This window comes from Giraffa tippelskirchi, chromosome 10 (assembly GCF_054371585.1).
Source record: "Giraffa tippelskirchi isolate mGirTip1 chromosome 10, T2T-mGirTip1v1.2.pri, whole genome shotgun sequence".
Lineage (NCBI taxonomy): Eukaryota > Metazoa > Chordata > Mammalia > Artiodactyla > Giraffidae > Giraffa > Giraffa tippelskirchi.
Window position 1 is genome coordinate 103000223 of NC_137284.1, and position 26421 is coordinate 103026643.

The 26421-nt window shown below is 36.1% G+C and overlaps 1 protein-coding gene and 1 long non-coding RNA gene across 13 annotated transcripts in view; both read left to right on the plus strand.

The window, feature by feature from the left end:
- The window catches only part of IMMP2L (inner mitochondrial membrane peptidase subunit 2), a 917103-nt gene that overhangs the window by 404591 nt on the left and 486091 nt on the right, over window positions 1–26421 (plus strand). The gene's annotated exons all lie outside the window — the stretch shown is intronic.
- On the plus strand, window positions 3750–9257 carry LOC145524609 (uncharacterized). Its single transcript, XR_014067711.1, has 2 exons — window positions 3750–7650; window positions 7870–9257. It is a non-coding gene; the product is annotated as an uncharacterized LOC145524609 (long non-coding RNA).

Consider the following 26421-nt stretch of genomic DNA (forward strand, 5'->3'; position numbering starts at 1 on the left):
CTTTTCTTTTCATCCTCCCTGAGTTTTGTATTTGTGATACAGATGCCAATTTACAATATAACGACTTATTGTATTGCTTTTAACATACTCCTCAGAAGTTCTTATTACAGAAGCTGCATGGCATGAGGTTAAAAGCACAGGCTCTGGAACCAGTCAGTCTAGATTCAGATTTCAGCCCCATCACTGACTACATCTGTGACCTTGGCCTAGTTAACCTTGTTTTAGTTTTCCTATAGAGTTACTAATTGTCCAGCTGGCTAGAGTTGCTTTGAGAATTCATTGTTATTCCACATGAAACAGTTAAACCAACTGTATGTGTTTGATGACTAAGTGTAAGCATTTGATAATAAATAAACCAATGTAAGCATTTAGTAATAATGCCACTCTACACACTCTCTCTCACTTCCCCAACCCTCCACACAATATCTGCTGTTTCCAATTGTGAGGTTATTTTCTCAGATGTAATTTCTAGAATGAATAAAGTTGGAAGCCAATAAATCTGTCAGGTGACTTCTGCTAAGCTAAAAATACAGAATTATCTTCACATTTTCATGTTAAAATGTCTTCTTTAAATGGTATTTTAGCCCCAGGAGAAAGCTGTCATCTACTGAAATGTTTTTAAAGATAACTTTATTGAGATACAATTCCTATACTATAAATTCCAGCATTTTGAAATGTGTAATTCAGTGGGATTTAGTATATTCATAAACTTTAGCAGTTATCACTGCTCTGTAATTTCAAAACATTTTCATCACCCCAAGGAGAAACCCATACTCTTTAGCATTCATTCCTTATTTCTTTCTCCCACAGCCCTAGCACACACTAATCTACTTTTGTTTTTTGTTTTTCCTGTGAATTTGCCTATTCTAGTTACGTCATATAAATGGTAGCTTATAATATTTGACCAATTTATGACTGGCTTCTTTCACTCAGCATGTTTTTCAGGGTTCCTAATATTGAAGTATGTGTCACAACTTTATTCTTTTTATTGCCAAATAAAATTCTGTTGTATAGATATACTGTATTTTATTTATTCATTTGTTAGTTGGTTGAGATTTGGGTTATTTCTCCTTTTGCCTATTATGAATATGCTGCTAATGAACATTGGTGTCAGGTTTTCATGTAGACATTATGTTTTCATCTCTCTGGGTATATACCTAGGAGTGAAATTGCTGGGTCATAGTGTAACTGTCTTTAACCTTTTCAGATACTGCCAGATTGCTTACCAAAATGGCAGTTTAAAATGCCACTAAATTCACTCTTCTTAGCAAGATTCATCCATTTTTGTTCAGTAGGTGCTTCTCAGATTATTTCAAACCTTTGGTTAATTTGTAGATGTCTGAAACAGTATGTTTTAACGATTGTGTTTCGATTGCCTTTATGGAAGAGAAAGTATTCAGAGGTCCTTAATTGCTGGTCCATAAATGCTTCCCAGCATCTGGTAAAGTGGAAACCGTGGGCCCAGGCATGGGTAAGGCCTTTAATGTGACTTCAGTCCCTGAGAGTAAGGCAGGATTGAGACTGAGGTGTCTCTAGATCTCACAATAGGAGAGAAAAGAGAGGAGACAGAAACTGTGCCTAAGGGAAGCATGCACAGTAGCCACCTATAGGATTGAGCTCTTTTCATTGGGACAGATAAATATTACCAACACATTTTCTGATTTGCCCCATGCACATTGACATGATGCTTCCAGTTCTCATGCTTTCCCAGTTCTCTTAAAATGGTTTGTTACAGTAACCAGAATGGTACAGATCCACTCATTTTGAATTAAAATGCTTTTATGTTTTCAGTTAAAAATTTAAAAATTTCTAGCTACCTGAAAGATATTTTTACCCTTTAAATTCATTTGTGGGTATATCACATTGTAACCTCTCTTCATTTTATTTTTCTATTCCTCTGCCTTTTATTTTTTTATAAAAAAAATATCTTTGATTGGTATTCCTTTAATATCTCCTAGTAACTCAACTATTCTGGCTCCCGTGCTTTTCAATAACTACTCTGACTTGACTTGGAGTGACTTTAGAACCAGCATGTCCGGAGAACAGCTGTCCATTGGCATTTGCTCTAATAGTACATTTTCCAAAGCCATCCTTTGGAATTAGGTTTTTATTTATTAATTTATTTTTAATTGCCTGTGACTTTTACACATTGTTTCTCCTGTTCCCCCAGATTTTGCTTTATAGAATTATGCTCTCTCATAAGAAGTGGCTCGTAATCCTTACAGACCCTTAATATTGTTTTAATGTCTGTGATTACCAGACTCGGCATTTGCCTGATGCTCAGTTGACACGCTGAGAGTGAGTGGAAGAGTCACCTAATGACTCATCTAGGAGACACACCACTCCTCTGATATCTCCTTATTTGGCAAGTCCTAGTTTGAGCGGTCCGACTGATTCATATAGCCATCCTGGGTGACTCCTTTCATGTGAACACTTGAGTCGATATTTGCCATCTGTGACTTGTTTATAATTAGATTCAGCCATCCACAAAGTCAGTTCCATGCTGACTCAATTCACTCTCATTTTGTGTTGCCCAAGAGACCTAGATCTGTTTTTTTCTTCACTTTACTTTTGATAAGACTTTTCCAAGATGAGTTTATATTATTTAAATTTAATTATTTAGAAAAAGAAATAGATATTCTCTATTTAATGCTAATGTGTTAAAAGAACATGCAATAGTGGATTGCTCTCGGTGATGTCATTTATTCCCATGGCTTAATAATCAATCATTAATATATTAATAGTTCAAAGGTATGACTTTAGCCCAGCTTTTTCTTTGAGCTCCCAGTATCTACACTTGACATTTCTGTTTGGATTCCTTAAAAGCATCTCAGATGTAAGCATGTGAAAAGCTGACTTTTGGTTCAAATCTATCTTGTAATGCTTCCTTGGAGTAAATGATACTGCCATCCATAGAGGTACAAGTCAGAGACCTAGGATTCATTTTTGACAGATTTCCCTCTTGACCTTGATGATGCGATCTGTTATAAAGAATTGGTGACTCTTTCTCATTGTGATCTTATTCTCTTGCTGGCACCTAACACTGCATATGCCACTATGGTAGGCTTCTCTTTGTTCTCTTAGCCTTCACCCTCCCACTAATCATTTCTTCCTAACAGAGCCAGTGATTTCAAAATATTTACCATTGTTTTCTTTTTAACAGGTAATAAAGGTACAAAGATAAATTTCAAAAGGCACAGCAGGCTGTCCAGTGAAAAGCTAATCTTCCTGCCTCTGTCCTCTAGAGCCTCTTTGTTCCTTTTTTCAGAGGCACTGCTAGTATTCCCTTCAGACATCATGCGCATATTTTAGCAAAACAACTTCTTTCTGAGTAAAACTTAAATCTGTAACTCTGCCTTTCCCGTCTTGCTTGATTCGCTTGCCTGAATTTATTTCCTTAGCTGTGTTTCTCAGCACTTTCGCTAGGTCCCTTCCCTCCAACCACACTGTGCCTCATACTTTATTTCAGCTCTTGACCCTGCCTGGCTTTCTGTAAACTCTTTACACAGGCTGTGCACATTTCTACCAGAAGGTTCTCTTCATTTAGCAATATTCTGCTGATTCAGCTGTAGTAGTCCAAGGTAAACTACATTTTCCCAGGGGAATCCTCATGGCCCCCATAGTCCAGATCAGACCCCTCTGAAACAGGATCTCATATTTAGCCTTCAGAGTACTGATTGCAATTTGTGTTTATATATGTAGTGATGGTTTGGTTAATGTTTTTGCCTTTGCAAGATTCTGAGTCCCATGAGGGCTGGGTTTTGCTAATGTTTCTGTTCAGTATTAGTGCATGAATAGTCAGAAGCTCACTTGAGAGGACTAGCTTGCCTCTGGGAAACACCCCTCTCAAAGCACCCCATTGTTTCTTGTCTACAGTTACTTTACCCACAGTTGGTCCTCACAACTTCCACCCTCTGTGCATTTATTTACCTAAGTAACCCTCAAATAAGCAGCAGTAAGTATTTTGGATAGTGAGGAAGAGGAGTAAAAACCATGGTAGCAACAAAGGAAAGTGATTCTAGGAGTAGACAAGTTGTATTTAAGCTAGTTTACCAGTCAGCATTATGATCTACTTCTCTGTGGAAGGTGCGATTTCTCTCTTAGCAAACTCTCTAAATATATCCAGCTCCCATTTTGTGTGGTTTTTCACCTCTAAGATCCAAGAGGGCAAAAACGGTCATCTGTCTTGCTCAATGCTTCCAGCCCCAGCACAGTCATCCCTTGGTATAGGGTGTGGGGTGGGGGGGTAGGATGGTTCCTGTTTCTCCCTACTGCATGGATATGAAAATTTGTGGATATCCAAGTCCCTTAGTTGGCTTCCTGATCCATGGGATTCAACCATGGATCTGAAACATAGTATATGTTCTGCAGTTGGTTGAATCTGCTGATGGGGAACCTGTGGATATGGATGTCAGACTATAGTTATTATTGTGTCTGGGAAATGGACACTAAATAAATATTTGCTAACTTGAATTTTAAATGTGACTGCATTGTGTATTGACTTAGAAATATTGTGTGAAAAGAAACAAATAATTATTCAGGGAGACTCTGGCACACTGTCTCTAAAGGCAGATAGTGGGGATGCATAGAGAAGTGTTATTTGTGCTCCTAGTTTTGGGTCTGTTTTTATCTAGTAAAAGTCATGGATTTAATCAAACTATGGTGGGTTTGCTTTGCAAGCAAAATTGTTACAATATGGAGGTTTTGTTAGTCCAACAACTAAGTCTCCTCATTTGACAAGGTTGCAGTGTACAAGTTGTGACACTGAAAATTAAATAATAATTTCTAAAAAAAAATTTACAAAGCAAGTCAGAATAAAGAATGAGTAAAATACAGCTATTTTAAAGGTTTGGTTGCATCACTAGTTTGTGCATAGGAGTAGTTTTGCATGTACACTGTCTAAGTTGGTGGCTCTCTAAGGTACACCGTGATTGCTACTGTTATCATTTAAAATAGTGTCTTTTCCCACAGAAGATGGCAAGATAGATATCCTGAGTCTCACAAAGGCCCTGGGAAAAAGTTATTGGATGTGGTTTCAGTTTACTTTTTTGTCTTTCAATCCTGAGAGTCATTTTCATTAAAGGTATTATTGCTTCTCTTGACCTCAGATTTCAAATGCTTCCATTTGAAATCGTGGAACAGGAAATACGCAAATAAGAGAATACATTTTAAAGCAATAAATACTTGTAAAATGATCCAAGGTAAGATTTTTAAATGTAGACAGGATAGAGCATTTCTATTTTCCTTTTAAAAAGTGTAATTCAACAATTGTTGGCCTTTTACGGGAAATGGCTTCTCAGTATTTTAAGGGTAACCCATGATGTCATGGATGTACTCCTGAAGTTTTTGACCTAAGAGTCAATGCTGTGTGGTCTGCAGTCATGGTAATCTACTCTACTTATTTAGCCTGGGAAGAGATTGTGGGAATAGGTGGGGGATGTATCAGAAAAGTAAGTTGTTTCTCTATAATTTAAGAAGTTGTTATATAGTACCCTAATTACATAATGTCACTTCTTTTTAAAGTCAGCGCTTTTGCTTTTTTCTCATTTGTATAATAAAAGAGCAGTTTCTAATGTACATCTTTTTAATGACATCCTGATTTTATAAAATTGTATTTGCAAACTTTTTACCATCTTCTTTGATCTCAAAACAAACATTCAAACATAAATATTGATCGGAGCTCACATAAAAGTTAGGAAATACGATGTTTCAGCTACTTAATAAATAGAACTTAGCAAATTCTAATTAAAACTTAAAATATAGAACTGCCAGTGTAGACACTAATATAGGACAGGTTATGTTCTACTCTCTGTCCACAGCAACAAAAATGTTGCAATCTAAAAATAAAATCAGAATGATAGATTTCAATGACAACAATAAAAGTTTGGGGGCCAGGAGAGTTGTTCATCTAATTGAGGGCACCGCCTTCTGCTGTCCTCAGGTATAGAATATTGTTCCATTTTAAACCATTGAGGGAGAAGGGCTTTATATTTTAAATTGCAAGCTAATAAATGCTCTTTTTCTCATTAACACGCATGACCTCTATGATTTATGCTCTCATGCATGCTGGCCCACTTTCTCAGTCTCTCTTAATGATGTTGAGAATCTTTGTTTAACATGAATTATTTTCCAACTGAACCCTTGTAAATTTGCAACAGATATTCATTGTAGTGATCTACTTGTATTGTTCAGGAAGGAGAAATATCAAAATGAACCCTGCTTGTTATACATTTTCTGATTTCTTCAATATATGTAGAAAATCATTCCATTTATTGGAATTTCACAGACAGCTTTGTCATACTTGTGATACTAGAGATAATACATGAGTTTCTTACTTCAAATATTAAGATACTTGCTGTTCAAATAGTAATTATTAGAGTTGGAAAGAGAATGACAGATGAAGAAAAACTGATAATTAAGTTTATAGGAGTCTATAATTTTATGTTCTTAATTTATAGTTAATTAAATATTCTCATATTATTTTGCCGTCTTTGACACAGGTGGGTATGGAATTTGGATTTAACTTCAAATCCACAATGTTTGCAGTATAGTCCTAGAAGCTTCCCAGGTGGTGAATTGGTAAAGAATCCACTTGCCAACACAGGAGACATGTGTTTGATCTCTGGGTCAGGAAGATCCTCTGGAATAGGAAATGGCGACCCACTCCAGGATTCTTGAGACTGCAAAAATTTCCACGGACAGTGGAGTCTGGTGGTCAACAGTCCATGAGGTCACCAAGAGTCGGACATGACTGAGCAGACACGCACACAAAATCCTATTAATAGAAAATTATAAATGCATTCCTAAATCTGCATAGTTAATTGACAGAGTTAATTTTTAGCTTTTTAAATTAAGGAAGAAAATAACTTATGGAATAGGGTTTAGCAAAATATGTAGCTCAGGGCAGGCCAATACTCTAGCCTTTTCCCCCCATCATTTGACATGACTGTTGGAATATCATTTCAGTATAATCACCATAAAGATGTTTCTGATAACGCTCGTTTTGACCAACCTAGGAGGTGATATTATTGGCAGCTAGCAAAGTCACTCCATAATGAATAAAGTAGATTTTGTAAACTCATGGGATTATAGAATATTAAAGTCGGAAAGTGCTAGGGAGATTATTCAATTCAGTCTCTTTCTAATATCTTGAGGAAACTAAGACTTAATAAGACATGGTGGTTTGTCAAGTACATTTTGCCAGGTTATTTAAAAGCCAGACTAGATTCTGTTTTTAAAATACTTTTGTCCTTATCACCTCGCTTTTTCTCTTAACTCATTTCTAATAAGAATGTATTTATATCTTAAGGTAATAAAGAATGCACTGAAGTTTATCAAATAGAATACATGGAAGCTATTGTATAGTGATTTGACTGTTTTTTGTCCTGGGTTATGGATGTATAGGAAGGTCTTTGTTATTCATGAGCCCTTTGGATCACATCTAACTTTATGTTGATAAAGTGACTGATGATGGACCCCTTGATAGCATCAGGTTAGGGACTGGTCAGCTGATAAGATCAACCACATGATGAGAATGTTAAATTGAGGCTTTGTGCCATGTGGTATTAGACCAGCTTCCCTAAAGATTGAATTAAATCACATGACCTGGTAGAAACCCTGGACACTGAGGTCAGTGGAGCTTCCTGGTGGGTGAACACATTGATGTGCTAGAAAGGTACATGGCCTGATTTCATGGGGAAAGAGCAGAGAAGCTCTGTGTTTGGGATCTTTTAGGACCTTAGCTCGTGTTTCTTTTTATTTGGATGGTCTGGTTTGTATTATCTTTATTACACAATTATCGGAGAAGGCAATGGCACCCCACTCCAGTACTCTTGCCTGGAAAATCCCATGGATGGAGGAGCCTGGTAGGCTACAGTCCATGGGGTCGCTAAGACACGACTGAGCAACTTCGCTTTCACTTTTCCCTTTCATGCACTGGAGAAGGAAATGGCAACCCACTCCAGTATTCTTGCCTGGAGAATCCCAGGGACGGCGGAGCCTGGTGGGCTGCCGTCTATGGGGTCGCACAGAGTCGGACACGACTGAGGCGACTTAGCAGCAGCAGCAGCAGCATATTAAGTATAGCACTTTTCTAAGTTCTTTTAATCACTCTAGAGAGTGACCAACCTGAGGGTGGTCATTAGAAGCTCTCATATTTGTGTCTATCTGGTCAGATATGCAGGTGACCTGGGAGCCCAGTTCTGGCTGGCTTCTGAAATGACAGCAGTCTGGTGGAGCCCTGAAGTCCTTAACTTGTGGGGTCTGTGCTAATTTTATGTGGTTAGCATCAGATTTGAAAAGTATTGCAAAATGCCAGCTGGGGTTAGTGTCAGAATAGAACCATTGAAATATACATGCCATACCACTTACCAGGACTTCATGTAATCTATTTGTTGATAACTGAATTGTTGCAGAAAAACTGGTCAGGTGTGAGTCAAGTTGACCATGGATTGTGAGCAGTGATCTGTAATGTCTGCTCCTCTTCCTATGGATGGCATTGTGCTTTCTCTAGTAAAGAACTTGTGTTCAGAACCATGAATTGGAAAACTTAAGATATGTGCTAAGAGTATATGTCCATGTTTGAGTAGATCTCCTCCAGTTTCTACCCTTTTTGTTGACAAGATTAAATGATACTTTCTAAAAAGCTTGCTACTCAGAGTATAATTCTTAGGCCAAAACCATTGGTATTATCTGGGGGCTTGTAAGAAAAGAAGACTTAAATGTAATCTATAGTTTAACAAGCTCCCAGGATGAGTCATAAGCACAGTAAAATTTGAGAAATGTTAATCTAAAATTTGAAGATAATGAGATTTTATATTAAACTAAAATCTAAACTGTTCTCTTGAAAAAATGAAGATTAAAATTCTGGCTTTTTTTTTTAATCTATTTTCCTCAATAATCTAAACCCATTTGTAATCAATAAATTCTTCCACATCTACTTATTGTAATGATACTCTATCTTTCATGACTCTTGGCATTTGCTAACATCTGTTAATATCTCAGTGTTGCATGTAGGCATTAAAAATCAATCTCTAGCTCCTTGTTAAATATGGTTGATTGATCACATGCATTTATCTTCTCTCCTTGAAATGTCACTAAAATACAAATAAGGAATAAAAAGAAAACATCAACCCACAATGTTGGGTGGAATGGATACTATATTAGGCAAGAGATGTTAGCAGATTTATTGTTCTGTATAGCATTTGAGAATGAAATGTTCTAGGTACATTAAAAATAAAGCAATTGGAAAAAAAAAAGACAGTAATTATCTGAAGGGAGTCCAAAACTGTATAGGAAACAGTATAATCATAGTCATAGTATACTATGTGTATGCATTAGTGCTAAGTTGCTTCAGTTGTGTCCGACTCTTAATGACCATATGGACCATAGCCTGCCAGGCTCCTATGGCCATGGGATTCTCCAGGCAAGAATACTGGAGTGAGTTGGTATGCCCTCCTCCAGGGCATCTTGTCGACGCAGGGATTGATCTGGTGTCTCCTGCATCTCCTGCATTGGCACACAGGTTCTTTACCACTATCTCCACCTGGAAAGTTCAGTATGTGATTTAGAAAAGTTGTGATAAAATTATATTTTGAGCAAACTTTTTGGGGATGTGGAGGTATATAAGGGAGCAAAATTCTCATTTTTTAAAATAGTATTTCTAGTTAATTATATCTAAGACTTTAACATTTAGTATTAGTGGTATAGGTTTGGAATGTGGTAGTACCACCAGAAAAAATTGTTAATATTCTCTTTTGCTTCCTCTCTGTAAATATGCCAGAATTTATGGATACTGGTACACAGCATTGAGATATTGGAGTAACAGAAGATCTGAGTGCTAGTCCTGTGCTGCTGCCATTGTACTGTGTACATTTCAATAGAAAGGCATACTTTTTACCCACCATGATTCTTATTCCATTTTATCATCCAAGTTCTATACAATATGTCATATATATATTCCTCTGTTGTAAGCAGGGTAGGTAAGAGAAAATTTCTAGTTGCTCCTTCAATGATACTAAATTTTGCTTTGCTTTGTCACTCAGCCATTTACCCAAGTGTCTTTAAAATTACCCTTTCAGGGGAAGAATAGACAATTTTTCTTCTCAAGCAGCCGAGTAGTCTTAAAAACTTGGAGAACAGCATGGAATCATCATTAGCATGAATGAGGAGCAATAGTTCCTTTAATTTAGGCAGATGGAAATATTTTCAGTTCTCACATCCTGTAACATTTGTGAGAAGTTCAAATATTTCCAAAATTGCAAAATGCCATCTGGCCAAAATGCCTTGTCCCTGTTAACTTATTTCAACCCTGCCCAATTAATTATATATATTTTAGCTTTCTCATCATTTGTGTTCCAAGTTTCTGTTGGTCCAACAGCAAATCTATAATATTAAGTGAAGTCTAGTATCTTTTAAAGGCACATAGCTATGACTTTGAATTTTGTTTATATTTCAGAACCTTTTAGATTGCATGTACAAGCAGAAAACATCTAGTATTGACCCACTTGGGCTGAGGAATATGTGATCCTTTCCAAAAGGTTCGTATTAGCCTTTGGTTATTGCCACTTCGTGTCATATCTGCCTTTGCCAACCAATTTTCTAAAGGGTAGTAGAGAGCAGGTGATAACAGAGAAAAGCCAACATATAATTAGGGCAAAGAAGCTAACACATCAAGTGGACAGAGGGCTTTGTCCTCTCAACGTTCCAAGTCTCAGTCTGTCTCTTCTCTCCCTCCAGCTCTGCCTGTTTTTGGTGCCTTTTTTCTTACCTTGCCTTTTGGTCTCTTGTGTTTCAGTTTTTCAGCATTGATGTGCTCTATTCTTGTTTCTCCTCCTTTTTTCTGCTTTTATTTTTTCTTTATTCCTGTTCATTGTACTTGCATGTGTGCGTGCTTAGTTATGTCTGACTCTTTGCAACCCCATGGACTGTAGCTTGCCAGGCTTCTCTGTCTATGGGATTTTCCAGGCATGAAAACTGGAGTGGGTTGCCATTTTCTACTCCAGGGCATATTCTTGACCCAAGGATCAAACCTGTGTCCTTTGAGTCTCATATATTGGCAGGTGGCTTGTTTACCTCTACACCACCTGGAAAGCCCACTGTACTGCATAAAATCACAAAATAGGAAATTGAATTGTAATGGTACCTGGTGTTTAGTAGATGAGACAATAGGAAGCTGGAAGGTTACTGAAGAAATAAAACGAGAGTTTCAGTTTTTGAAGTAATAGTGTCAACAGCATAAGGCCATCTTGTCAGATAAAAGAATTATCTAGTTTTTCCTCTTGCTGGGGAATTGTGAGACGAACCATTTTCAGCAGGTGAAATATATCTTAATAGGTGTTCTTTTTTCCTAGCTTAAAATAGGATATTTTAATTCATAGGAAAAATTATTTTTGTATTGTAGAAAATGAAGATTTATTGCTATTTTTATAAAGAGAGCAGGCACTATTTTATATGTCTTCTGTTACAAAAAGAACAAGTTTTTAGATAGGGGATATGGTTATCTTGCATATCAGGATCAGTTTAATTACTATTATCTTGGAATTTTCACCAGATATATCTGGAAGCTACTTAATTACTGTAGCATTTCTTACCTGTCTTTCCTCCTGCATAGTTTTTCTCACCATAGATAATTTTCTAAACTCTTTCAGGGCAAATACATATCTGGTTCATCTTTGTGTATCCTGAAGCTTCTAACATTTTAATTTCTTAGTAAATACCAGTGAACAAAGAAATACCAACCTAGCCCAGTCTCTGGCCATTGTTCTGGTTTATTACCTGTTTATAGAATCATTTAGGCTTCTTGCCTCTGGGTAATAGTGCTTCTGAGGTTCCCAGAGCACTAAAATTCTGTCTTAATTTAGCCTTTTATTAACTCAGTTCCAAAAAATTTTCTTCAGTGTACAATGTAAATAGGACAAAGATGAAAATACCAGATTTATCCTTTTTTTTCATGAAATACTTGACATCAAATGGACATCATATTCACTTTTTTCCCCTCACAATAACCGAACAGAAATTTACATAAAGTTTTCGATGGAGTTCCATTTTTAAAATCATGTCAGCCAAAACGTATTTAGCAAAATGGTATGTTCTGCTATATTTGTGGTACTTGAGTGCACCCTATTTTTCAAGATTTTTTTTTCCCCTAAAACATAGATGCAGGCAGTTCTCTTTTGCCTTAAAGTGTTTTACAAGTAAGTTATCTCTTATCTCTCATCTTTTCCTAGCTATGTTCCACTTTTCCTTCTGGACTATTTTAATTTACTTCAAGTCACTTTGCAGGGTATTCCATCTATAAGTTACACCTAACTTGGAGCAAGTGATATCATTTGTTTGTTTAGGGTTAGCATTTATATAAAGAGAAATGAATTATATTGCCAAGTAATAAAAAGTACCTACCACAAATAAACAGAGAGGCTCACTATTTCCCTCTTTCTTTGGTCCTCTGGCACCAATCGTTAATGTAGGGCATGAAGTATCAGTGCTGGAGAGATGCCAAGTCACCGGGCAGAGTGAGTGCCTTTGGGTATTTTCTTTATGAGAATGTCACCCTACTTGTGCTAGTGCTGAACAGACAAAAGCAGAGGAAAACCTTTAGCCAGAGGAATCTTGTTTCTTCCAACAGAACACAGGCATCAAGATTACTCTAGGCAATATGACATTATCCGCATTCACCAAATACATTGAAAAGAATGAATGGAGTACATTTTTGTATTTTAAAGTAGGTTTATACAAAGGTGCAGTGAATCCATCTGTTTTCCAACTGTATTTCGAAGTGAGATTTTTAAAAGTATAATTTCTTAATTCATTCATATTAAAGTTCTCACAAAATTTCAACACTGATTTCTGATCTTTGGGAAAGCTGTTGAAATACCTCTTGGTCTTAAGAAACTGAACTGCTTTTGACTCTGTGCTTTTATTATTCACAGCACTGAGGTGGTAATTTAATATCTTTACTCCTCAAATCAAATTTTTTTTTCCTATCATTTGCCTGTGTCTTGGCTTATCAAGCTTGATTACATTTGCCTTTTCTTACTTTGAGCAATATGGTCTGAAAGTGTGAAATGGAAAAAAAAATTGATCTTCCTAAGTATATAAAGCTATGTGCCAGTATTTTATATAAGTTTTGTTTTACATGATGGAAAATTGTAATTCTAGCTTAACATCTTTTTTCTTTTTTCCTGCCATGATTAGGAAATGGTGAAATGGATGATCAGCAACTGAATAAACAAAGATTTTAAAAATTCCTACTTAAAACAGAAAAAAAAAATTAATAAGGCATCTAAATGGCTCTTTCAGCATGATAATCAGTATAAATTGAACATAGAATGAATCCTTCTGGAAAATTAATTGAACTTTATTTTGGTTTGCATGTTTGTCATACAGTTGTACAGAGAAGGCAATGGCACCCCACTCCAGTACTCTTGCCTGGAAAAGCCCATGGTGGAGGAGCCTGGTAGGCTACAGTCCATGAGGTCACTAAGAGTCGGACATGACTGAGTGACTTCACTTTCACTTTTCCCTTTCATGCACTGGAGAAGGAAATGGCAACCCACTCCAGTATTCTTGCCTGGAGAATTCCAGGGACGGCGGAGCCTGGTGGGCTGCCGGCTATGGGGTCGCACAGAGTCGGACATGACTGAAGCGACTTAGCAGCAGCAGCAGCAACAGCATACAGTTGTAAATGTTATCAAAGAGCCAAGATTAAGTTTCACAGTGTTTTACCCATACCCTGTTGCCATTCAAAGTTGAACCTACCCCCTATATCTTTACAACTTTCAAATTTTGACAAGAATTACTTAGTTCACATCCTAGATTTATCCATTTCTATCTGCTTTTAGTGGATTGAATTGTTTCCCTAGAAAAGATATATTAAATCCTAACCCCAGTACCTGTAAATGTAAATAAGGTCTTTGCAGATGTAATCAAATTAGTCCAAAGACTGTTACTTTATAAGAGAAACTGAAAGATTTGGGTATAGACAAAAAGGAGAATGCTGTGTGGTACTTTCTTGTGGCAGTCCTAGGAGATGAATGCACTGCTCCTCCTCGAATGGAACTCAGGAAAACATTCCCAGGGATAGCCAGGGCATCTACCAGCATGGATTCTTTTTTAGAAATCTATAAGAAGTTTATCTGGTAATATACTGATTTAATTATTTTAAGATTTTTTTTCCTGCCCTTTAAGAGTTTTTTGGTACAATATTATCAGACAGATGCATTCTGGAAATATTAACTATATTCCTCTAGACTATTCTCTAATCCATGTAAAAATTGCAAACTTTGGTTCAGGTTTTAAGCCCACCCCTTCCTCGGGCAAGTTATTAAACTTTTCTGAGCCTCAATGTATATGTAACCTGCTCTTCCCTCCTCCATCCCTTCCCATAGCAACCTTTCAATAGCTGCTGTTGCCATCTTTTCCTCTCTTCTCCTTTTCTCTTATTATCATGAACTGAAGCAACAAAATTAAACTTTGAACTAATAACTATAAAAAGAGGAGCTAAATGCAATTGCATATATAATTCTTGATTTACAACTTATTTCTAACCATGGATACTAGTAGGTGTTTAATATTTTTCCAATTGCAAATTATAACCAATTGGTAGTTAATCAATTAATAGATCATTCAGCAATTTTTTTTTATAAGAAAAGAACTAGAATAGAATAGAAAATATACTGAGTTTGAATTGCACAGTTAGAATTCTGTTCATGAAACTTACATTTTGTTTGTGTGTGTCACAATGTATTATATTTACTTTAATATGGAACACAGTTAAAAACAAGTTTAGAAGTCAATAGCTAAAGAAAAACTTTACTTAACCTCATCTATAATTTCTTCCTCAGTATCCTCTTAACTCTTACTGGGATTAGATTACTGTAAGTAAGTTAAGCAATGAAATAACACTGATGGATCGGAATACCTTTCATTAGTTTTCTTTTGAGGATTGTCTTTTTTGTGGTGACTAGAAGTCTTGTAATTCTATCAGTTTCTCTAATGACCATGGCATCAAGGAGGGCACTTGCTCTGTTTCTGTTTTCCATTTCTTAGTTTGTGTCAGGCTTTACTTCTAAAAGTATGCTATTTATAAAATACTATTTCTAACTACAGAGATTCTTCATTTTCTGCTCTTAAGATTGAGAAATGCAGTATTCCTGCCTTATCAGTAAACAAGGATGTCAGTGATTTTCACCCTCCAAATGTGACTCCCTGAGCCCTAAGGGCACCCGTGAAGGAGAACAATACCTGTGATGAGGCAGCCAGCAGGCTGCAGCCACTCCCTATGGTGAGCACTGAGGAACACAGGATGTGACCAACACAAGATGCTGGCCCCGGACAGCTGAGATACATGTGAAAGGAATATATGAAGGCATAATTTCCGTGAGCCTAGGCTCCTGCATCTTCCCATACATAGAAAAGTGCTAAATTCCTTAACGTGGGATATCTGGTTTTCTTTAATTCACAAAACACTGTTGATACTCAGACTACTTGCCCTTTGTTACAAACTTCTATATAACTTGACTCCCTTCCCCTGCCTCCTCAGAACAGTTCTCTCAGAGTCACTTGAGGTGCTGTCTCCCAGGCTTAAAATCGTAAAAATTCCACTGAATAAAACAACTCTCAACTTTTAGTTTGTGACTGTTTTTAAGTTGATATGATAATTGCTGATGTTAATTAAGTTATCATAATACTCACTTTTACTACCTCCTTTGTGACTCTTATCTGAGAGATGATATCAGTTTACATGATAAATTCCAAAATTTACAGTAGGTGTTACCAAACTAACAATCTTGCTTTTACATGGAGACTGAATCCCTCCCACCACAGCCCATTAAAACTTACTAGAAAAGACTTGGTAAGTCACTTAAATTTTCTAAACCTAAATGTTCCCACCTATATACAAAATTGGGCTGCTGATAGTATCTTCCTCATAGGAGTTCATTAGTTTATACGTCTGCTAGGGCTTAGCATTTACTAAATGCTGGTAATGGTGTATTGGTGATGTTGCTAACTACCAGACCTGGCATCAGAAATGATGACCCTTGTCTACCTAGAGTCAGCGCTGCTCTCATTTGAGACTAATGCATGAATTTTGTTAATACTGCTCCGCAACTAAATGAAGAGAGCTAGAACACCTAGCTGGTCATGTTCTGTTTCTGGTACTATATTTTAAGAGAGACTTTAATAACTTGGATCATCTCTGTAATAGAGTGACCTGAATAGCTTTAAGGACATAGACTTCTTCAGTGTGAAGCAAAGAAAACATAAGGACATGATAGCATGATCAGCTTTGCAGGGCTGCCCTGTAGTACATATATTAAATTCATTCCTTTTTTGCTTTCTAAAATAAAACTGATAAAAACTAGAAAGAAGGGAATTCTCAGTTGAACATGAGTATAAAAAACTTTTTATTCCTAAAGCTCGGCAAAAATGTAATAGGCTGCTATATAAGGGACTGATATAGGGAGGATGGTAACATCTGTCAATCATATCATTGGGAGATTTGGGGGCTGGGTGAGGAGATGATGGAGTGAGCAGTGAAGTCATCTTTCATCCTGAGACTGGAGGTTGTTCATGGCACTTTTCCAGTCTGGGCACCTCTAGTCTGTACTAAAAGTGAAGGTAGTAGAGTCAGAGATACTATAAACTTCGTGAAAAATAGAATGACAGGTTTTTGTAAGAGGGAGACAGGAAGAATATGGGGCTCTCTTTTCTGAATTTTTTTTTATTGTATATAATAACTACATGTTACTTTAGTGATAAAACTTATTAAGGTAAAATAATATAAAATTATGTACTTTAAAATATTTTAAAGAATAATGTGACATTATGATGAGTTTGGAATTTCAAATCAAGGAGATATTTAGGAGAGGTTTAATATAAAAACTCCTTTCTGACACCAGATTATTTAAAGATCATAGGATTGGCTTTTCCCACTATAGCAAAAATCTTTATTGATAAGCCCACTGCCACTGTAAAAGGCACCCAGAGGTGTTTAACAGTGCTCACTTTGGATCAGGGGAAAGATGCAATCGGTTTGCAAATTTGATAATAATTTTATTTAATATCTCCGTTGGTGGGACCAATAATTCATCAGAGTAGGTTAGCATAACTTTTTTACTATCAGAGTAGCTGTGGATGATATATTGAAATGCTAGAATATACATAATACATATAATTCATAATACACATGAAAATATCTTATGTCTTAAAAAGTACTTGACAAATATATAATCAGAGGTTTATGATGTCTTCATAAATTGAAGATTTGTAACTTTAGTTCCAACATCTGGGGTTACTGATCTCATAAAGCTTCTAGTATTTTATACTTTCTGACTTCAGTGAAGCTAAAACTTGACTTATTTTTTCCAGAATGAGATGAGAGTTTATGTTGAGCCACACACATATTGTTACCCACCAGGAGTATTCACACTGAAAAACAGTTGGCCTGAGTACTACAGACTAGTACTGTAGTGCTAGTGGGGCAGAGTTTACTCTTATCAATAAAGCAAACATCACTCTGTCACTACACTTATTTAGTATCATTTTGTTTAAAGGCTATGTGGCCCTTCTCTGTTATCCATACCAGAGTGAAATGAAACAGACACCTTCACCATGGTGAGTCGGCGTCCTCTTCATGATTAGGAGCTCACTTCAGAGTGTTGCGGAAGTCTTTCCGGGCATACCCAGAAATACTTATGATATCATGGGAAGGTAGATGTGTTTTTACCCATTTTATTTTATATTTGGAATATTCCCCTCATTTTCAGGTAAAAACTTCCAACAAAGTTTTCAAACAAAAGATATTTAAGGATTGAAAAGTAACTAACTTAATAGTCTTTGTATCACAGTTCCCCAAAACCTTTGTGAGAAATTTAATAGCAAAACTGTTTCTGAAATTTTATGCTAATGCTTATATTTTATATTTATTATGTCTATGTCTATTAATGTTTACCTCCTCTTAAATTTTAAGTACATCTTCAATGTTGAACTTTAATTTATTGACATAATTCACCTTTATAGTAATATAGATTAGACTTGTATTAGACAATCTTCATAGAATTTTCTCCTTAAGAGTGCTCAGTTGTAGAATGAGTGTCCAATTCATGTGGGTCAGTATTTCTACCTACAATGCTCTTTCTTACTTTAAGTTATTTTGAGTTCAAGGTCTCAACTGGAAACATATAAGAGAGTAATTTTTTTTTTTTTATATTATCTGAGGAAAGTGATATCTATGAGATCCAGTTAGAACTGTGTATGATATGGTAGAAAACATAATCCATTGAATTGAGACCACTGTTATTTCCTGGTGTTCCTAAATCTGTTTTTATACTTATTAAACTCTATGTAACATATCTGTGAAATTTCTGAGACATACAACTTACAGTGGAAATAGAACTATATTGGTCTTAAATTCAAACACATAAACCCTAATTTTACATTACATGGGTTTTTGTGTACAAAACTGTCTTTCATTTATTTGCTCTTTAGGGAAACAGTGGAGATCTGGAGTAACATTTTGACCCTTTGTTAATTTCAGAGAAGGTGTATTTTTTTTATATCTGAAAATAGGATACCTTGCATCTAATGGAGTATACTTACTCTGAACATGAATACTGTGTGCCTGACTGTGTGCTTGTGTCTTGAGAGAGACACTGTGTGTATATGTATGGTTACAGATTAGAGAGACCTGAGTACTACAGAGAGTTGCTGTATCTCTGTTTCCTTTTCTATTTCCCACATCTTCTCAATATTCCCAACTATGGAGGACTAAGAAAGGCATTGAATGAAAAACTATTTCTTTGTTATAGAGGGAGACAGGAGTGAAACATGGAAAACTAACATTTGTAACTTTATAAATTAGTTCCGATGTTTTAAATTTGGCCAAAGCTTTTTCCCTGGAATATTAGTTTCTACCATGTTTGGCACCAAATAAGGTTTGATTTTTTTTTTAACCCATATCTTCATCTATCTTTTTGAAGCTAGCTCCAGCTTTTTTTCCTCTTAGAACTTTCTCCCAGCTACTCAGCATGCTGTTGCTATTCAAAATCCTCAGCCTGTTGTGATCTTTACACTGTCCCTAGCCTGTTCCCACCATTCTTCTGGTCTTTAATTGAGAGATTGTGTAAAGATAGTTTTAGTTGTTAGAACCCTTTCTTGCCTTCTTTATAATAATCCATACCCCAACGTATGTGTAAGCTGTCCCCATGCCTATCATATTTTTATTAACCTATATTGCAACTACCAGATTCATTTGTTGGTATCTACCTATAGGCTGTAAGTTTTATAATGTTGGGGAATTTGTCTGTCATAGGCAATATTGCATCTCTAGTAGCTAATACCATGTCTGGCATATCACAGATCCTCAATAAATGAAGAGTACATGGGTAAGATTCATATATGAATGAAAACATGGGCCACACCTTCTCTGTTTAGAAAGTTTGCTATTGTTATAGTAGCAAAGGAGTTCTGCCATACAAATGATGCATTAAAAAAAAAATCAAAGTGGAGTGGTATCTGTAGAATGAGAAAATGGTTCAGCATGGTGACTTTGATATATTTGCAAGCACAATTAGTACTCATTAAATTTCTGAGATACTTCTCCACATGTAAAATCTGCATGCCAATTTAATTCCATAGAAGCTCACTAATCTATGCAAATGTTCACTTGTTTTAATGAATCACTTTATTTCTTCCACTGGGACATAACAGAAGATCCACTTCATAAATGGACATCTGAAGATTTTAATCTCATGGTTAAAATTGATAGTGTCAAGTTTTTGCTTAATATTTTTTGCTGCCCCATTTATCAACAAACAATCCATGTTACCTAATCTATGTTAAGTCGTTTTTAATCCCCTAGAACAAATTCATTCATTAGAACTCCTCAGAACCAATTCATAAATTCCAATTCATGTGTTAGAACTCCTCAGAACCAGAGATTTGTAATACGCTACAAGTTGCCCAGCAAAGCTAAACTAAACTCTGTCAGAGTCCATTTACTTATAACCCCTAAGCTACTGATGTTTATGGCATCAATATACATGAAGATGGGCATGTTGGGAGAAAGTTGAAAAGATTTCCCCCTTAAGCTTTATTCTATATGTACCTCCTTTCAAGGTCAGAGTTATTATGTTCAGTTCAGTTCAGTCACTCAGTCGTGTCCGACTCTTTGAGACCCCATGAACCATAGCACGCCAAGCCTCCCTGTCCATCACCAACTGCCAGAGTTTACCCAAACCCATGTCCATTGAGTCAGTGATGCCATCCAGCCATCTCATCCTCTGTCATCCCCTTCTCCTCCTGCCCTCAATCTTTCCCAGAATCAGGATCTTTTCAAATGAGTCAGCTCTTCGCATCAGGTGGCCAAAGTATTGGAGCCTCAGCTTCAACATCAGTCCTCCCAATGAACCCCCAGGACTGATCTCCTTTAGGATGGACTGGTTGGATCTCCTTGCAGTCCAAGGGACTCTCAAGAGTCTTCTCCAACACCACAGTTCAAAAGCATCAATTCATGGTGCTCAGCCTTCTTTATAGTCCAACTCTCACATCCATACATGACTACTGGAAAAACCATAGCCTTGACTAGACAGACCTTTGTTGACAAAGTAATGTCTCTGCTTTTTAATATGCTGTCTAGGTTTGTCATAACTTTCCTTCCAAAGAGTAAGTGTCTTTTAATTTCATGGCTGCAATCACAATCTGCAGTGATTTTGGAGCCCAAAAAATAAAATCAGCCACTGTGTCCACTGTTTCCTCTTCTATTTGCCGTGATGTGATGGGACCGGATGCCATGATCTTAGTTTTCTGAATGTTGAGCTTTAAGGCAACTATTTCACTCTCCTCTTTCACTTTCATCAAGTGACTCTTTAGTTCTTCTTCACTTTCTGTCCTAAGGGTGGTGTCATCTGAGTTATCGTGTATGACAAACCTAAGCTAGAGTCAGAAAGCAGATGAAACAGGTAATTGACTATTCTGCACTTTTCTGTAATGGGATAGAAAAAGAGGACTATACATAGGATCGTGAAATGGATGCATGGAAATAATTATAGAAAAGTGTTTTATAATTCCCTAAAGTACCTTTCAGGCTTTGCAGGTCACTCCGTGGTAAATATTCCGCCTGCCAAGCAGTAGATGTGAGTTTGATCCCAGGGTCAGGAAGATCCCTTGGAGAAAGAAGTGACAACGCCCTCTAGTATTGTCTGGGAAATCCCATGGACAGGGGAGCCTGGCCGGCTGCAGTTCATGGGGTCACAAAAGAGTAGGACATGACTTAGCAACACCTAAGCAACAACAAACGTAACAGAAGTATCTTTCAGCCAGTGTGTACTTGGTGAATATGCTGACTTAAAAGTTTAATTGATAAGAATATGTACAGATCTTTGCCTTTTTGTTTGTGTATGTGTGGTTGATAAACCAATGCTCAGTCTATCTTTGGCAAGCAGTAACACACTTGGCAAATTGGAACCCTTTACACAAACTGGTCATGCAAAACTGAGAATGGAATATGAAAATGAATATGTTTATGGAGATAGATGATAAGCACAATTAATGAATCTGGTATACTATTGATATATAGTCCCTCCTCAAAATACCACCTTTTAGTTATTTTTGTGGGTTATGGCATGCCAGAAAAGTGAGTGTTACTGTTTCACATGATATTGTGTCTTTTGTTTATTTTTTTCTGGTCTCTATTGTTATTATCTTGGGAAAGAAAACTACTTCTCTGAGACTGATTTATAAAATGGGAGTGTTAACACTGAGCCCACAAGTATTTCACGAAAATTGAATTAATGTAAATATGTGTGTGTGTGTGAGAGAGACAGAGACAGAGGAACGTAAATATGGAGACACAGCAGGAGAGTGAGCCTGTACATCCGCCAGTATGCATGACACATAGAAAGATGGTAAATGTTTATTTTCCCCACCCCGCTTCTCCTTTAGATCCAGAGTGGATTTATTATGACCGTGGCACATTTTTAGTCTGGTACATATTCACCGTTCAGTAAGTGGTGTTCCTTTCTAGTTTTTATCTTGCTACTCAAGGAACTATGGATGTATACCTGTTCAAATGCAATAATGTTATTAATATGTCCATTAGTTGCTATACAGTATATCTGCCAGGAAAATCTCTCAAGCATCACATTGTGATTTCAGGCCTGAGCCTGGACTGAGAGGCACATAATCTGTTGTTTGAAAAACCTAACTTCCCTTACCCTGACACAGTTGTTTTTGATGTAACTGAGTTTTTCAATGCAACCTATTAAATCTCTATGAATGCGTGTATATAAGGATTTTGACAGAAGAAAGAAATAGATGATTTTTGTCCTATTTTTAATCTTTTTTCTATTGAGTAAAGTAAAGTGAAAGTTGCTCAGTCGTGTCCAACTCTGTGACACCATGGACTATAGAGTCCATGGAATTCTCCAGGCCAGAATACTGGAGTGGGTAGCCTTTCCTTTCTCCAGAGGATTTTCCCAACCCAGGGCCTGACCCCAGGTCTCCCGCATTGCAGGTGGATTCTTTTCTCTATTGAAGGGTTCTTATTTTGATACTCAAGGGTATGGATTGGTTAGTTAGAATCACATAATCATATAAATTAACACATATTATATATAAATATGTTTTCTAAACTCATAAAATAAGGAATTTAATATGAAAATCATATCAATATATGAATGTTGGTTTGTTCAGCAGCTACCTAAGAAACAGGGATGAGAATTCCAGAAACCTTAAAAAGTTATTTCTAGACATGATTTTTGGTTCTTTTCTTCAACATGTGACTCCTCTCTGTAATCATTATTAAAGGGATGTTTACCAGAAATATCTGTCTTTAATCCCAGTTTTGATACTGAACTTCAGTGTTATATAGTATTCTTTTGAAGAACTCTTTTGGTGTCTTTGAACATCAGTTAGTTCAGTCACTCAGTCATGTCTGACTCTTGCGATCCCATGGACTGCAGCATGCCAGGCTTTCCTGTCCATCACCAACTCCTGGAACTTGCTCAAACTCACGTCTATCGATTCAGTGATACCATTCAAACACCTCATCCTCTGTCATCCCCTTCTCCTCCCACCTACAATCTTTCCCAGCATCAGGGTCTTTTCAGTGAGTCAGTTCTTCACATCAGGTGGCCAAAGTATTGGAGTTTCAGCTTCAGTATCGGTCCTTCCAATGAATATTCAGCACTGATTTCCTTTAGGATGGACTGTTTGGATCTCCTTGCAGTCAAGGGGACTCTCAAGTCTTCTCCGACACCACAGTTCAAAAGCATCAGTTCTTTGGTGCTCAGCTTACTTTATGGTCCAACTCTTACATCCATACATGACTACTAGAAAAACCATAATTTTGACTATATGGACATTTGTTAAGTAATGTCTCTGCTTTTTAATATGCTGTCTAGGTTGGTCGTAGCTTTTCTTCCAAGGAGCAAATGTCTTTTAATTTCATGGCTGCAGTCACCATATGCAGTGATTTTGGAGCCCAAGAAAATAAAGTCTGTCACTGTTTCTCTTGTTTCCCAGTCTATTTGCCATGAAGTGATGGGATCAGTTGCCATGATCTTCATTTTTTGACTGTTCAGTTTTAAGCCAGACTTTTCACTCTCCTCTTTCACTTTCATCAAGAGGCTCTTTAGTTCTTTGCTTTCTGCTGTAAGGATGGTATCATCTGCATATCTGAGTTATTGGTATTTCTCCCGGCAATCTCAATTCCAGCTTGTGCTTCATCCAGCCCAGCATTTTGCATGATGTACTCTGCATATAAGGTAAATAAGCCTGGTGACAATATACAACCTTGACACACTCCTTTTCCAGTCCATTGTTCCATGTCCGGTTCTAACCATTGCTTCTTGACCTGCAGGTAAGGTAAGCTCTTTGATCATATTCCTGTAATAATGACACCTCTGATGGTTTAAGAACTATTTGTCTTTATCAACCTTGAATCTGTTACCACAGATGACAGGGATGTTATTTTATTACTGTCTGATTCTCTCTATTCTAGGATTAGGAGGGTCAATTTATGTCCAAGGTTTACTCCATTGTTTGTTCCAGAGGCTGGTAAACATTGTAAATGAGTATCACAGTTGAATGTTGAATCAACACCTTCAGACACTGAACCATATGTTTTAGTGAGAAGTGGGATTTTTCTTAAAATGGTCACAGAATTCCATTAGTTTCTTGAAGATATGTCAGAATTAGAAAAGTTATACACACTAAGCACTATGAAAACTTCAACTGCCATAACAATTCATCCTTCTGAAAGACCTGCTGAGGTCAGCCAGAATTCATTTTTTTATGCTTTGTTATTCTGGACCACATTACACTAATATTGAAGTTGTATGTGATAAATTTGTTCTTAAGTCATTACTTACTTAAATACCTCACTGAACTTTTAAGAGAAAGCTATATCAATGTATCTTTGATTTACCCAATCCCTTATTTGATATTGACCATGTAGCCTTTTTCGAAGATAATTTAAGCATTCTCTGATGTATGTGTAACTGAACTAGAATAAGTAAATTCATGTCTATATGGGTTTGTCTATTTTCAGTAGGAAGAAAAAGGAAATGTGTCCTTTTCATGTGTTCCAAATTTCATGTGTCTTCTCACTTGAGAATGCTGAATGCTTCCTAGTCAATTCAAGAGGACCTTTGCTATATCATTAATGGAATGTTTAGGCCAGATTTTGGTAATAATCTTTATTTTAATAGAATATTATTCTTTAAAGTTTGTATTTTAATACTTACTGGAATTTAAAGTATTTTAATACTTTAATATTTTAATTGGAATTAAAATTTGTGCTCTAATTTTGGATACTTTAATGGATATATGGACCATGGCAATAAAAATTAACTCAGATTGTTCCATTATATTTCTGTGGATAAACAGTGTTTTATTTTTCCCTTGCCTCAGAGAAATAATATAAATCAAGTTCGTGGTCATTCTTAACAATAGATAAAGTTCTCACTTTTCAAATTAACACAGAGAAGTGGTCACTATTGTATCGAAATTAGAATCAGATTATTTGTTTTTCCAGACCTCCATGATACTGATTATAGCATTTTGATTCTAGGCTGTTTTTGATTTTGATTCATGGCTATTTCTTTCCAGTATAATACTGCCATGCTCCTAAGAAACAGCCTAATTTGCAATTCATCAGTCAGGGTAAAATAATATTATAATGATTAGAGACTGCAAAACTAAGGGTGAAAATACTAACATTTAAAGAGAAAATCATTTTAGTATTTCTGTTTAGATTTATTCTCAAATGACCTTTTGGGGTGTTTGATATTATAAATTGCCTGTGATAACCATATTCTTTGAAAAAAAAACTTTTTCCTTTTTTGTTAGAATTTGTTTTGGCAATTTAGAGAGATATAGAAAGACAGAGAATGAATCAAAGAACATGTAGCCACAATATAATTACTATTAATAATTCCCCATCCCCTAGAAAGTCAGCATTGTGGTGAACCTAAAGATGTTCTTGATAGTTACATATACAATGAGAATTATTTTCAGCTACTTGTGATAGCTGTGAGAACATTTCTTTTAGGATATATATAATTTTAGTTGTTTTGTTTGCTTTATTGGTTAATCACCTATCACTTCTAATTTTTCATGTAAAAGGCTAATCTTTGAAATTGCTATTCATAGCTGTTGTAAGATTTTATAACAGTGGATAGAGTAAGTTGGTCTTTCTCATAAAATACATAAACATTTGGCAGTGGTAGATTTACCTTCTTGAATTTAACTTCCTCATATTTCTTGGGCAATCAATCTACATTGAGAATAGGGGAAAGGTAATAGTTATCTATGTTTCTGTGCTTTGAAATAATTTATGGTAAGTAGACAGGCATCTTGATGTTAACTAGTCTGAGGATGGTGTTAGGCTAGTGTGTGTGTATTAAGAGCAATAATAGAATTAAGTTCCTATATCAACATGTGATAAATAAAACCAAATGAAAAAAATTAATTTTCTGAATATAACCATTCTGTGAGGGTGTGGAGTGAAGCTGGGTCTCCACTAGGTAACAGTTAACGTGTATTTTTGAAAGCAGTGATACATTACCATAATGCAGTCCAGTCGAATAGAAGCCCCTTAACGGTGGTGAATTTGTCCTGTTCACTTCCATTTTTTCCAGTGACTAATAGCCATACAATACATATATATTGAATATAAACAAAAGAAAATATATTTAAATGAATAAACTAAGGAATTATAATTTTGAAATTATGCTTACTATTATGTGATTTTGCTTAATTCTTTATTCTAATTAGAATAAAATTTAACTACTGTGATAAGTATTAAAGGACTGATATATGTATCATAAATCTATTTCATTTCTTGCTAAGCAAAATTGTCACATATGACTGGTCATATGTCACATATTGTTACATGGCTTTGCTGACAGTTACACATTT